Below are 15,664 nucleotides of genomic sequence, written 5' to 3'. Positions count from 1 at the left end.
CGCATGATTGATAAGGCGAAACTGAAATAAAGGAGCTTGTGTCAATTGTGTCCGGTAACCTAGAACAGTGTATTGGGCTGTAAGATCATTTCCTTAATTTAGACATTGTTGGAAACAGTTTCATGTCTTAACATTGGGCACAGGAAGGGAAAAATCCCACTAAGCACAACCTCCCCTAAATAAACTGTGCAAACAGTAGGCATTATTAATATTGCATCCACTGCTCTGTGTCTAATCTGAACTCGATGTGGCATCCACATATCTTCTGCAAAGCCTAGTCATGACGCTTTCCGCTGCCGAAAACAGATGGCGCCACTGCCGGTTCTCGGCGAAAAAGCGTCGTCTGCGGGTTTTGGCTCGCCGATCTCTCGTAGACGCTTACGTTTTCGCATCATGTGTGCCTGAACTAAGTAAGTACCATTGTCAAACTTGCTACGATACAAAAGTTACCATAATACGCAAGCTCTGTGTGCAGTTTCACCGCAAACGAGCCAGCGGTTGAGGCGGGGAAATTTTTGAAAGTGTCAGCGATAAAAACGCACAACACTGTATGTACCACCAGGAGCAAAAGTTATTGGGGTGCGTGTTCTCGGGGAAGAAAAGTTATTGTGGGGCTTCCTCGCGACCTAGTGCTTTAAAAATGCTACCAGCGTGTGGCGAATGCAAGTCCCCTCGTTCAGCCACTTCGAGCGATTGGCTTAGGTGGCGCTTGGCTACTGTGCCGGAGTTCCCGGGTTTGAATCCGACTGCGGCGGCCGCGTTATCGATGGAGGCCAAACGCAAAGACGCCCGTGTGCTGTGCGATGTGAGTGCGCACGTTATACATCCCTAGGTGGTCGAAATTATTCCGGAGCCGTACATTACGGCACATCTTTCTTCCTTTCTTCTCTCAGTCCCTCCTTTACCCCTTCCCTTACGGCACGGTTCAGTTGTCCGCCAAGATGCGAGACAGATACTGCGCCATTTCTTTTCCCCAAAAATCAATCTTCTTCTTCCCCGTGCCCCGCCGCGGTGGCTCAGTGGTTAGGGCGCTCGACTATTGATTCGGAGTTCCCGGGTTCGAACCCGACCGCGGCGGCTGCGTTTTTATGGAGGAAAAACGCTAAGGCGCCCGTGTGCTGTGCGATGTCAGTTCACGTTAAAGATCCCCAGGTGGTCGAAATTATTCCGGAGCCGTCCACTACGGCACCTCTTCTTCCTTTCTTCTTTCACTCCCTCCTTTATCCCTTCCCTTACGGCGCGGTTCAGGTGTCCAAAGATATATGAGACAGATACTGCGCCATTTCCTTTCCCCCAAAACCAATTATTATTATTATTATCTTCCCCGTACACTCCCACCTCGTAAATGTTGCCTGCCGATAGTACCTCCGTGTGACGTGATTCGAAATTGATCACTTCAGGCCTGACCTGTTCAATTAAGCGAGTTCACACAGTTAATCTTCTTAGAAATACTGAGCGCAGTGCGTGAGCTCAGCCACTGTGACCCTGTATAGTAAACGGGTACCGCACAAGGGGGGGGGGGGGGGGGAGGAGGAGGCGGAATGGTAGGGTTTAACGTAGTTAAACCGAGTGTATGTGTGAAAGCAAGCACATGTTTAGCCTGGTTGTCTCATGGTTTTGCTTTGCTAGGTCGTCGGCACTTCTGGCGACGTGATTAGTTCTAGAGTAGTTTTAGTTGATGGAAGACGACGACATGCAATGCACAGCGCGAGCGTGTGTTTCAGTTTAACGCGAGCCGAGGTCGTCTGCGGCAGCAGCATAGTGCTCTCGTGCACAGGCCAGCGAAATTGATCTGCTCACGCCGCCGCGGGTTCAAATCCCAGTTGCGGCAATATCTATTTTATTATGTTTGCCAAGGTCATCCTCAAGGTCAAGCTTCACACTAACTCTGTGAGCCAGTTAGACGTCGTGAAGTAGTACTTTCACACTAATATATTAGCCCTCCTGAGCCAAAATAACAGTGTTTACAATTGCTGTACAGTTGATGCCTTCATAACCGTATAAAGACACTCCATAGGCACGTTTCTGACCAGTCCAGCTCGATTCAGCACCTCAAATGAGTGTGAACGCGGCTACCAGTTTAGATTGACATAACTAGTGTTAACAGAGGTCATCAACATGCTTCATCAAAGCATCTGTATTTGATAGCCTCTTCTCTCTCTTTTTTTTACTGTAAGTGTTTTTCACTACCACTGCCTGCTCATGACAAATGCTACAACTGGTTAACATGCCTTGTATTTGGCAACAGCATGGCAAGACAGCCTAATACATTTGTAGCGAAGTCTGCCAAACAAGTTGTGGTACTATGTATTGCTGAACTTGGCATGACCGTATGCTGATATTGTGAAATAACATTGAGTGGTCGTTATGTCTTGCGTTTTTCTCAGATCTGTCTGCTGTAGGCCAAAGTTTGGGCACATGAGCGCAAAACAGATTTGTTGAAAATACTTTTCATGAAAACAGTTACTTATGGTACTGAGTACTGTGTAACAAGAAAGTATCTGCTGAGACTATGTTCAACTGTAAAAAATGTCTGAACAGTGAAAAGTAAATCATTCATAGTGTCGTGGCGCAGGGGTTCACTCGAACCCGGGCTCCGTTGGGTAACGTGTCTGCGCCTTCGGGTTGAAGAAATATGGAACTTCAAGCTTGGGAAAACGAAAAACAAACGGGTTTACTGGCACTTTTCATGAAACTTGATTACATAATTTAAAAGGAAAGAGAAAGAGCAAACAGTCAAGAATTAAAAGTTCATAGCGTCGAGCAACTGGATGAGCCTTGTCGTCAGGGCCCAGAGCGATCGTTCGTACTCGGGACACTCGTTAAATACACTGAGGCTCCGCCGCTTTCACCACACGATTCACAGATTGGAAGAGTCACCGCACATAGCACGCTGAGCCCTGCGGGAATGGGCGAGGAGGATACGGAGGTCCGCTGCTATTTCGTCCTCGGGAATGCGCTTCTGCCCGCTTCCTTTCGTCATCTTGTCCATCGTCGGTCGCGTCTCACGGTCCGACACAAGGGGAACGTGCGTGGGAGATTCCACGGGTAGTTTCCCCTATACATCTTTTTTTCTTTTTCGTAAGGTCAACCAGGGGTCAAACAACGTGTCCCTAGGAGGGTTGTAACAATAGGTAACAGCAAATTGAGAATAATAAAAGGAGCATTACAAAAAACCTGTTTACTTATAAGAACAGATAACAAAGTGTCCCCAAAAATATCTGGGAGGAATGTATGCAAAAGGACATAGCAAACATGTTTGAAGTTTTCTGCCAGCATCTCGCCTCACCCCCCCCCCCCCCTCTTCCCAGAAAAAAAAAAAAACGAAGCATGTTAAGAGTAATTCAAGAATGGGTAGAAGTGTTTAAGTTCATTCTAAATATAGATTTTTTTTAAAGTATTTGCAAGATACCAAGTTTTCATGAGAAGTACTGAATATTGAATATTCAATCTGTGGTAGAAGAAGCACCAAAAGATATTGACAGAAGAACTAGGGGGCTGTGCTGATCCTGTGCCATTGTCTTGTGGTGCTGCTGTTGCCATGGTATACCAACAACTCACCAATGTACGGTTCTCCTCTGTTGTATGTTAGCTATGTGCATGTTTGACAGAGTTTTCCATGGCCACTTTTGTTAAATCCTATCATCCAGAAATCTTGAGTCATGACCTTGTGCTGCACTGCTATCTTCTGTTTTGTCAGCCTCAAAAGTTAGCAGAATGTGGCTGTGTAGGAAAAACTTCATTGGTGTGCTGGTGCCTTGTGTACCAGTTGCCTGGCATTATGCCAGTGAATGGAGCGTGCATGTTCCCTCATGATTGCCTTGGAAATGTTGCTATGGGTTATGGCGCATGTATATGGGTTTTTCTGCGCACCCAAATTTCGTTGTTTTGTCAGGATCATACATGTCAGAAGGGTTGGTAGTTATTATATCAGAGCAGTGTGAATGTGAAAAAACATACTGCAGTGGGTAAATGAAAACTAAAAAGACTGGTACGATGTAAAGCTGCTGAAACCGCTCACCAGTCCTTGAAAAAGTGAACATATCACCACTAAATTAAAGCTTCTGTTTGGGCGAGTTGGTAATGATCCATTTGCTTCAGTGGTTGTGTTGCTTGTCTTCCTTTCATGTGTCCCGTCTTCCTGCACTCTTTAACAATCACATCACTACTACGCTTCACAATTTTTTACCTAATGTGTTTGTCTTGGGTGGCTTGCAAAAATGGCTCAAGCTTGCAGATATGCAATGTCAACAGGCCGGCATATCAAGGTCCACAGAATGTTAAATTACTGAATAGCTTGGACGGTGATCTGCGTGCATTGCTAAATAATCAATTTCAAAAAGAACTGCCTAACTATGTTATTGACATTGTTGTAATGAAATGCTGTGTAGCCCACCCCTGTTATGCCTCTAAGAGAAGAGACAGCAGTATGTGTAAATAAATAAAAAATACTTGAATGCTTCCTTCCCAAAAAATTGATGCCATGCAATGACACCATTTTTTAGACATCAACTGATAATCCTTATCACATGCTTTGTAGCATTTCCAGCCTTTGTAGCGTTTCCAGCAGTTAGCCTGTCTGTAAAGGCATTTTTTGTTATTGTTTCAGCGATGTAGGTGCCGATTAAACCAAGGCACAGTGTTAGTGCATGAATCTGTCAATAAGAACAGCATGTTTATTACTGTTTATCAACGTGTACTGTACGCGTTAAGTGGCATATGAACCAAGTCACTCACACATGGATAGTCTAGTCCGCAGAAAATGTTGCTTATTTCGCACGAAACGTGACCACAGAATGGAAAAAACCAATTCAGCAGCAAGAAGAGGTAATCGATGTGTTGCGGGTGTGAAAAATGAGATCTATGCATGGGGACAGAATGCCGAAAAAAAACTCCGGACCATAATCAGCTCGGCATTCTTTCCGGCTTTCCTCAGCAGCGCCTCGCGGAAAGTCAACTTCACGCGACTGCATGTTCCCTTTAACAGTGTACCATACTGTACAGAAAACTAACATCCACATCAGTGTGACGCTGCATGTGACCGAAGGTGTGGTTTGACTGCCAATTTATGTGGACTGGAAGGAATACATCACTCGTCTGACATCCGCACTGTGCAGAAAGTTGTGTGGACTCTGTTGTGCAGCTTCTTAACTTATGTTTCGAACAGAAAACTCGCAGTGCCTTGGTGCGAAGTACACTGTAGGAAATGGCTTGTTTGATGAGAAGGGGCCTGGTCTTGCAGCGTCAGTAATCGTAATTTTTATTTTTGGTTAAGTACACAGACAATGAATACAGGGGAAAGGATGATGCACTGCTGCTGCTGCTTGCCATTTACTGTTCGCACTCTTGCACAGACTTATGCAGTAAAGAGTGCTGGCACTGTGAATGAATAAGAATCACCATGTCGAGTGCTTAAGGCGATGGATACCTAATCCATTGGGTTCTGCCTGTGTGGGTTCGAATCCCAACTGTGAATGAATAAGAATCACCATCATGACGGCAGGTTTCTGCAGTAAAATGTCGGCCGGAGTAGATGTGCAGTTTTCTCTTTTCAGACTATGAATTATTTCTGTTCAGACAATTTCTCAGGTTATCAGATATGCTTCTTCCCGTTACAATATGTCAGATATGTTGGCATCTGCATACTCTGCAATGAAAGCTGAGGAAACCACCATTCTCTGACTTACATTTTTGCAATGCTCGTGAAAACAATCATTCAAATGTACCCCAGTCTGCCGTTAAAGAAACCGTACCTAAGACAGCGGGATCCAATGTACAATAAATCCTGTGCACTGAAAAAATCCGATGTTATGTTTTTTTTTTTTCGCAATCTATTCGTGCAAGAAATGGTTGGCCTAGTCATCTGGCAGAACGATTGCAGCTCGTTTGGCACAGAAAACAACCACTTTGACATTGAATCGTTGAATCACTGTCCGATTTTCTCTTGGCTATATATATGGCAGTTTGGTTGCTCTGAAGAGCAATGAGGAGACAGTGCCTTTGTTAAAGGACTGCTTCCATACAATTCATTCCACCGTAAACTTGTCAAGACAGCTATCGTGAAAACATCTCTTCAATGTCATGTTCACACCATGTTGGCATCAGGTCCTCAAAGAATGCACACTTAGCAGAAGCACAGTATGTCAACTATGTTTTGGCAAATGTTGCTGAAGGGTTATGGGGGCTTAACGTCCCAAAGCGACTCAGGCTATGAGGGACGCCGTAGTGAAAGGCTCCGGAAATTTCGACCACCTAGGGTTCTTTAACGTGCACTGACATCGCACAGTACACTTGCCTCTAGAATTTCGCCTCCATCGAAATTCAGCCGCCACGGCCGGGATTGAACCCGCGTCTTTCGGGCCAGCAGCCGAGCGCCATAACCACTGAGCCACCGCGGCGGGTGTTGCTGAAGGCTTCATGGTATAGTCTCCAGGGCATTTCAGCTGTTGCATAGCTTGAAAATCAGGCAGCAAACTAATGTCAGTGTTTTTTTTCTGCACAGCACTTGTTGCATTACTTTGTAGCTGGGAAAAAAGTGTACAAAAAAATATGTAAGGAAAAATTCCACTGCACAATATTCAGTGTATTAGACCCTGCTGTCATCGGGCAGGTGTTCAGAAGGGCACACTGGGGTACATATGTTTCCCGCTCCTCAAGCCACAGTTTCATCTGAGGCTGCAGGATGTGAAAATAAATAAATTTTCAAATGACCACCTCCATAAGCATTTCAACATTGTAAAGAAAAGAATGGAAGCTTCGTCAACCTTTGTTGCGCCAACCTGCGCTTGTAAAGAGAACAAAGCCACTCAAAAAATAATGAAAACAAAGCTGTTCACTTGCATTGTGATGACCACTCGGGAAAAAAAAGCACACAAGAAAAACAGTTGCGGTGAAAATTAAGCGGTATTTGGTCTTGAGATATGACTGCGGTTAAGTGCAGAGGAACTGAGCTTAACAGCAGTTCAAAGCTCTAAATTTACAAGTATAAACAGCAAGAACAATTTAATTTAGTCCAACCAGTGAGGAATGAAACCAAAATTAAACTTTGGGAGTTAGACAGGTTCAACACTTTACCTCAGCTTTGACGCACAGACTCTAGCATCGATACTGCCAGATTCGGGAACGGCTCAACTCAGCAGTGCAGTGTCTGCCATTGTGCAGACATCCTGCACAAGAATTGGAGTTTCGTTAGGGAACATGCAAATGGTGCTAACATGAACACAGAAACATATGCAAACAGATAGGTGAACCAGGGAACCTATAACTCAAGTACAAAAGGTGCAAACGCCACAGAAACCTGGAAGGATTCTGCATAGCCAACAAAGCCCACATATACATTGGCTTACCATCGTTGCTACAGAGCAGCCAAGAAACCGCGTTCCTCACAGGGAGGTCACAGGCAAATGAATGTGCGCATCAATGACATCCTCCTCGTGAGTCTTCAGGAATGCCTGCAGCTGATGCAGTAGACCAGGAAGTGATGAACAACTGGTGAACAAGCAAGTCGTCTACAGGGCCACTGTGGATACAACAGCAAACACAGAATCGGACACCCAGTGCGAATCTTGCCATCATGTCTCTCACGGCCTGTGAGGCACTTCGCACCGCAGTACAACTTTTGCGACCGGGAAAATGTTCAAGTTTCTAAGATTATAATTTGCTATTCACTGCTTGTTGTTATGCAGAAAAGCGTGCTGTAATCCCAGTGTATATAACTGAATAAATGTCTTCTTTTTATTTTGCTTCCCAATTTGTTATGGACAGTTTTGACGGGGGACGAAAGTACCATATTAACGAGGCATGCCTCTATAACCATGCAGTATTCGAAAAACACCACCTGGTTTCGCATGATATGCATGGCCTTCCTAAAGAACGTCCCTCATCCTTGCTATGACAAAAAAAATGCAGAAATGGTAGGGCAGTAAGTTGAGCACACAGAAAAGGTATTATGCAAAACTTTCTGAAGTAAACAGCAGCCAGCCAAACAAGCTTCAGTGTTCATTTTGAGAGTCCTTTCAATGTTCCTGTTATGAGTAAGCCCACTAACTTTGCATGCATCTTCTAATGTGGCTGTATCAAAGGACGAACAGCATGATAAACACTGCCACTATAGTGGGAGTGATGCATAGGGAGACTCTTTGGATACAAATGATGGCAGGGGGTCACCTTTATCTCGGCCATGGAAGAACAGATGTGGTAACTTGCAGACAGTGGCTACATACAGAGTGCTACAACGTGGAGTTTCTGGAGTGCACCCATGGCAATAAACAGACTCACAGTAAAGTATTCCTGCATCATGGTCGGCTGCTGAAGTGTCAAGCAAGAGTGATTTCTGCATATTTCCAACCAGTCTGCTGGCACTTAGTGATTGCCAAATGGCCATTACTTCAAACAACATTTCTGGTCATGTGCCACTCTGTGTCAAAAAGAGGTGGCACCTTGCCCATTTTCAAAGTTCACTCGCACTTGACAAGTGAATGCGAGAACCAGTCAGAAAGGCAATGAAGCAAGCAATACGGCACTTGATGTAAACAATAGGATTTCAAGTCAGCATGATATGTCTGGCAGTCTGTCCCACACCTCCATTTCAGAAGGGACGCAACTTTCAACAAAATTTAGTTTATTTCTAGCTGTATTTACATGACATTTTTTGAGCAATTTAAAAATTTTATGACTGCTCTCATCAAATGTCACTGTTTTATGTGCAGAACATTATTTTATGATATATATTTTTCTTGAAACCTGCAAAGCTAAGAAAATATGGCAGAAGGCTAGTTCAACATTCATTGTTCTTGCAGGGTAAGTCATTCTTGTAATTCATTTTGTTTTGCAAAGCTCAAATTTTTGTTTTCAATTTTTGAGATTCAGTGTTCGTTGACATATTAAAGTGAGAAGACAATTTCATACAAGAAATTTAAAATTCATAAATTTGAAAAAAAAAAAACAGTTTTCTAGACCTGCGCTGCAGTCCTAGGAGTGCAACAAAACAAGTGGTCCAGAAAACATAAAACTGTTGGGGACAAGTATGCTCCATAAGGCATGTATCTAGGCAGAAAACCTTAAGAGAAAATTGCCCGTTTCTTGAATGTTTCGTCACTATTCACAGCCGCCGAGGTTCATGAAACAATTTTTTTTACAGTACTTCCCAGTCGATTTAAAGAATTAAATTTGGGGACAGCAGAGTCATTCCACGCGAAAAAAGATGCACCGAATTCTTGGTATTTTAGATTTTGCTGAGAAAATTCATGGAAGACCAGTCCCAACAGAAGTGTAGAGACCTTCTTTCAAAGAATAAAATTTTTGCTCCATATATCATGCTCCAAAGTGTAAGACATCACCTTCATCTGGGCATTTTGCAAGAATTATTGTTCAGGGACTGGCCCTTGTTGGCAAAGTTTATCTCCGCATGTAGTCAGGTATCGAGGTGCCCTGTCATGCCTCAAAAAATAAACTGTGGATGATGCCATTTTGGTTTAAAATGGAAGTGCTGAACAGGAGAAAAATTTGAAGATTTCCGCATTTTTTAAACTAAACTTGGAGTCTAAATTTAAGCAAACTTTTTTGGAGTTTTGCCTGAAACCTTGATCTAGCACTGTTTGAATTAAACTTGAACCTTGCGTTGTTCTGTAATTTAATAGAAAGTACGTAGATTTCTGCGGAAACGGCCACATTGAGGACCAGAAAATGCTATGTGGGCAACGGTGCTAGACAAAAAAATTTGCCAAATGGTCAACCCATTTAGTTTCGCATATTAAAAAAAAACTAGAAAAATATTTTTGTTGGCGAGAAATAAATTTTTATAAAGGAGTTCCAGCGATGTGGTGCCAGCACCTGTTATGGTCCGTCCGGTAAAACTCTGCTTTTCTTTCCGGCCTTGCTAAACTCTAGCAATTGCCATTATCATTGGACATATTGTGAGAAGATGGCGCAACGGAGCCATTTCAGTGTTTTCATTTATTCTTAAAGAATATGTTTGGGTGGAATACTCATGGTATACAGTGTGTGCCATGTTATTCCCTATAGATACGACCTAAATGCAGGATTTAAAAAGCCAATCTGAAAGTGTTAGTTGTATAAGCATTTATTATTTACATTGCACTTGACTGAGGCATCAGCCTCACCGATTATTCAACTTCCAAAGCTGTGGTGTACATCAAATGCAATGTTTAATAAACCATTTGTATTGAATTAAATCGGACACGTTGTATATGCACAAAGTATGAAGGGAGACTGCATACTACAGCAAAAAAGGGCTATAACATCATGTGGCCTGAATTGGGAACAGCTGGGGATAAGAGTTAATGGAGAATACCTAAATAATCTGTGATTTGCTGATGACATTGTCTTGCTGAGTCACTCACGAGATGAAGTGCAAAGCATGATCAATGATTTAGACAGGCAGAGCAGAACGGTGGGTCTAAATATTAACATGCAGAAAGCCAAAGTAATGTTCAATAGCCTAGCAAGGGAACAGCAGTTCACAATTGGAAGCGAGATGCTGGAAGTGGTAAGGGAATATGTCTACTTAGGGCAGGCAGAGACCTGATCCGGATCATGAAAGGGATATAACTAGAAGGATAAGAAGGGCGGAGCGTATATGGCAGGTTCTCTCAGATCATGAATAGCAGTTTACCAATATCCCTCAACAGAAAAGTGTACAACAGCTGTATCTTGCCGGTACTCGCCTATGGGGCAGAAACGTAGAGGCTAACGAAAAGGGTTCAGTTTAAGTTAAGGACAACACAGCGAGCCATGGAAAGAAAAATGTTAGGTGTAACGTTATGAGACCGGAAGCGGGCAGAGTGGGTTAGGGAACAAACACGGGTTAATGGCATCCTAGTCGAAATTAAGAGGAAGAAATGGGCTTGGGCAGGGCATGTAATGCGAAGGCAAAACAACCATTGGTCCTTAGGGGTAACGGAGTGGATTCCAAGAGAAGGCAACAGTAGCAGGGGACGGCAGAAAGTTAAGTGGGCGGATGAGATTAGGAAGCTTACGGGGATACGGTGGCTGCAGCTGGCAAAGGACAGGGTTAATGGGAGGGACATGGGAGAGGCCTTTGCCATGCAGTGGGCGCAGTCATGCTGATGATGATAATGATGAAGATAGATGGCGTGCTTATATACTTTTGTCGGCATTCTTAGCGATATGAAAGCCTCAGTTACCTTCCTTTCAGCTTTACCTCTTGCCTTTGCAAAGAACACTGTGTTTTCAAGGGCAGGGCAGCAGCCATATGTTTCTTGCATTTACTACAGTGCATTGTCAAATGGACATACTCCCACACGGTAGGCGAATCTCGGCCTGTATTCCAATTTGTGTCCCTGTTGAAAACGTCCCTTTCAGCGACACCTAATTGGCCAAAATGCCAGAAGTAGATGTGCATCTACTTCCGCTATTTGGGGCAGTCAGGTGTCACCGAATGGAATTTTGAAAAAAGACTGCGCAAAACCAACAACACAGGAGAAAGACTGACGAAACGACTGCAACTCTGCAACTGTGTATTCACTTGGAAAGCGAGTGAATAGATCAGCAAAAAGGCAAGACCAGGCTTCAACAAGATGGCTATCCTACTCTGCTCAGTTGCCAAAGTGTTACTGAAAAAGGTTAAAAAAAGAAAAGTGTAATAACGGAGCAAAAAATGATGTTGCCAAACAGAAAACTAAACCTGTGATAATTCCTTATATTCATAAGATGGCACACAATCTGAAACATGTTGAGGCAAAGTTTAAAGTTCGTGTAGTTTTTCCACCCCCAAGAAGCTGTTCTCCTTGTGTGGCAAAATGGATTCAAACAAACCAAAAAAAGCAGAATGCCAGAAAAAGCATGTGACACCATTTGTGAAATGTGCAGTGGGTGTAGTTTATCAGATCCCGCTGACGTGTGGGAAATCTTACATTGACCAAACGGGCTGATGTATTAATGATAGCCTTGCTGACCATAATCACGCATTAAAGAACGGCGCGGGTTCTTTCTTACCACATTACTGTAAAGCCTGCAGGGAAAAAGAAGAAAAAATGCCAGGCGAAGCTGAAGGAAACAAAAATCCTAAGCAGGGGCAAAGATACTACAGCCCGTGAACTTATAAAGGCGTTCTACATCAACAAAGGCAGAAGAGATTATGTAAGCACACCCTCGCTTACAATTGACAGAAAAGAAAGTGTCTTTTTAGATATGTGCTGAGACACATTTTTTTTCTATAGCCGTTTGTTACCTTATTGTTTCTGCTTGTGCGTGTGTGTAGGTCCCTCTCTGCTCTTGCCTTTTTGTCTATATATTCACTTGCTTCAATAGGTGAATAAACAGTTGCACTTGTTTCGTCTGTCTTCCCCCAGCGTTGTCTGCTTTGCGCGTCCGTTTTCAAAACCATGCACCAACTTAGCCCCCCAGAGAGTATTACCGAATGGGATGTTTTTGAATGAGCCGCAAGTTGGAATAAAGGGCCGTGTTGATGGCCCTGAGGCGCATTGTGTTTGCTTATGTCTTTTTTTGTTAACTCTTTCAGCTCTTAATCTTTTGCTCAACCTTAGGTACACCTTGGCAAGCTTACGAGAGGAGGTCTAAAATTTGTGGCCGTTAGTTGATGGAACGAAAGACAATGGTTGTACCAAAAGAGTCTATTCATTCAGACATCTCTCAACATATTTGCCATTGATGTCAGTGTGTTTCTTGTTGTGGCAGATTTGTTTTTCCTAATATGCTTTGAAATTATTCCTTTGTAGCTTTTGCAATTCACTGTTCCGAGTGGCAGTGGTCTCATTTCTGAAAATAAACAGTGGTCCTAGATGAATCTTCATTCACAAAATGCTGTTGGAATTCAACAAATCAATAGGTGGGTCTGAGCTCATAGTGAAAATGGTGCAGTATCCTTGTTCATTTCTGTTCTTTCAAGAATGTCGCCGTTGTCTTTGCACCATCTCCACATTTTTCTCATATTTATAGTCAGTATGTGTATTTGGAAAAGCGCCATGAAGCAGTTATGCCTCTAAAACGACATAGGAACGCCACTCTAAGCTTGACAAGACAGAACATTCATGCAGCAAAATGTATTGCCAAAGTCCACAAAAATTTGGAGCTCCTCGCATAAATGGCACCAAAAACATAGGCTTACTCGTTACCTGCCTGCAGCTTTCTTGACGTGAGAAACATAATGCAGGTAAGGCAAGGAACACACTCGCTACCTCTCTTCATTGCTCTTCAAATTCTGTGTGTGTGTGTGTAGTTTTCATTCCTTTTCCTTCCTTTCTTGCTTTTTCACTTTTTACAGGACTATACCCACACCAAATCTTTGCGTGTTTTTTTGTTTGAAACGATGCGTTAGACATTAATATATATGGATCACCCCATACACATCAGTGGCTAAATAATTTACAATCGAATTTCCTCTTGATGCTGTTTTGATTCCAGCAGCTATGAGATGGTTGTGATATCAAAGGTCGGTGTACGCCACATGCGGCATAAAATAAACTGCAATATAACTGCTCCTTCTTTGTTTTCATTAACTGCAATGCTAAAACCAGCCTGTCTCAAGAGTGAGAATGACTACAAATGAAGAAGCAGTGACCTATACTGACCTTTGATGTCATAGCCATTGTCCGGCTGTCTAAACCGAAACAGCATGAGAAAATAAATTGAATTTTAAATCACATAGCAGGCCTAGCTAAATACCATGTGGTGATTCATGTATTCTAATATCTTATGCTTCACTACAGAGAAGACAAGATGTAACGAAAATTAGGTGTCATTTTCGAAATTGAGTGACAGTATGACATTTACTGTGGCCTCCCTTTATTCTTGTTTAACCATGTTCACAATACATCAACCTTTTCATGCAGTTCAAATCATAGTAACTGCATGAAGCTTATCTATGTAATAAAGTACACTACTTCCGCAATGTATGAAAGAACTCTGACTGGCACCTACAAAATGTGCCAACTTTCTTCTTCTGTCATGAGCATGTTTGCAATTCGTAACGGTTGGAGAAAGCTTAGCTAGCAGCACAAGCGGCCATCTCAGCAAGAATGAAACTATTAATGACCTCACTGACACCATGTCTGGCCTCTTTTTTTTAAATGCATATAATTTCATACATGTAGAATTGCAAGGGAAATTAAAATTAGCACAGCTCAAAACGGGACTAAGCCTTTGCAAGTTTGTTCAGCGTTACACTACGTGTATGACCCTTTCAAATGTTGAGAACTGGAAGTGATTTCCTCACTAAATTCCCTTCAGATATAGTTTCATGCACCTACATTTCGAGCAATCTATCTCGAGTCAACATACACTGAAGCTGGGTGCAACACTAATGAGGTGTATATTTCAGTGTTTGCCATTCAGAAACTTTGTGCGCCACAGCTCTCTGGAATATAAAATTGCGTATATGAAAGATCTGTTTTTAGATGGACCAGCTTATTATTAGTCATTATACAACCTCACTTACACAGCTTTAGACCCTTTATCTAAAAGCAATCTTTGTACAACGTACAGTTATGAGCAGGTTTTATTGCTCTCTCAGTGCATAGCAATCGTGAACCTCATGTTAACTAAATTATTTAAGGATGAAGTGCACTTTTGAGAGTAATTTTAAAGTTCTCTGAAAAATTTCAGCCCCCAAATGAATGCTGCATAACTACACACAATATAAGCTTCAGTTATGACTGGGCACAAATTAAACAAAACTTAAAAGAACATTGAGGATAAATTAAAGTTGACCTGCTACTCGACAGACTATGATATTCTAATGTCAAAGGAACTGCTGTCACCGAAAACTGAGCTTTAATAAGACGGAAAACACCAAAAGGTGAACTACAGGTGTTGTCATCACCAGCTGATTTTGCAAGTAAACTGCGTGCGTGCGTAGGCACCAAATTTTGGGCATATACAAAAAAAAAAGCCAGAAAATACCAGGAGTTTCTAAAACATTTGCATGATTGAACAAGATGAAAATAGCCCAAGTTGTGGAAAATTTCTAACAAAAAAAGAGCATTACCTAGAATATTTACCTGTACCATTCACGGTACCTTGTTCTTCACAACTTTTTTCTGTTCCTCTCTAAGAAGAAAGTCCACAGGGTAAACTGTTCTGTGGTCGTGGAACGCAGCCATTTGCACATACATTGAATTAAGCCTGCCCAAACGGCACTCTTTTACGCCATGTATTCATGCAGTCTCTTACGCACTAAAAAAAAAAAACTGGGACAGCCCAATGTCTCAGATAAATTGGCCAAACGGCACTATTTTACGCAATGTATTCATTTAGTCTCTTACGCGCTAAAAAAAACTGGGACAGCACAGTTGTCCCAGATAAATTGCTCACCTTCATTAAACTTATCCCATACCACCCCTACGGCAAAAATCGTTGCTTCACCGCCTCACCGGCGTCGATGCAAAGAATGAAAGCGAACAAAATCGCCGCAAGCGGCAGTCATCGTTGCTGTCATCGAAAAGCACGAACACCCAGAGGCATCAGGGCGCCGCCATTTGCAATTACCGGCGTCGCGTCTATTTTCCACACTTTGCCATGGGAACAGCTGCTCCGCGTGCGCGTTGGCAACCATGGCATGTACATAGTTGTCATGGCAACAGTTGCTCAGCGCGCGCGTTGGCGTGTGCAACATTGGGCTTGTGTCTGCAGCGGCTAGCAAACGGAAATACGCGCCGCGGTCGGG

At 42.8% G+C, this 15,664-nt stretch overlaps 1 protein-coding gene across 1 annotated transcript in view; it reads right to left on the bottom strand.

Annotated features, from left to right (window-relative positions):
* LOC144114000 (uncharacterized) overlaps positions 1 to 15,450 on the bottom strand; it is a 29,457-nt gene extending 14,007 nt beyond the window's left edge. Inside the window, exons 1-3 of the mRNA XM_077647422.1 lie at positions 15,313 to 15,450; positions 14,987 to 15,048; positions 7,347 to 7,519 (exon numbers count right to left, since the gene is read on the bottom strand). The gene's annotated coding sequence lies outside the window, so the exon portion shown is untranslated. The remainder of the gene's footprint in view (positions 1 to 7,346; positions 7,520 to 14,986; positions 15,049 to 15,312) is intronic.
* Positions 15,451 to 15,664: the final 214 nt, after the last annotated feature.

The sequence above is a fragment of the Amblyomma americanum genome, chromosome 1 (assembly GCF_052857255.1).
Source record: "Amblyomma americanum isolate KBUSLIRL-KWMA chromosome 1, ASM5285725v1, whole genome shotgun sequence".
In the NCBI taxonomy this organism is placed as follows: Eukaryota; Metazoa; Arthropoda; class Arachnida; order Ixodida; family Ixodidae; genus Amblyomma; species Amblyomma americanum.
This window is presented reverse-complemented; position numbering and strand designations above follow the sequence as displayed.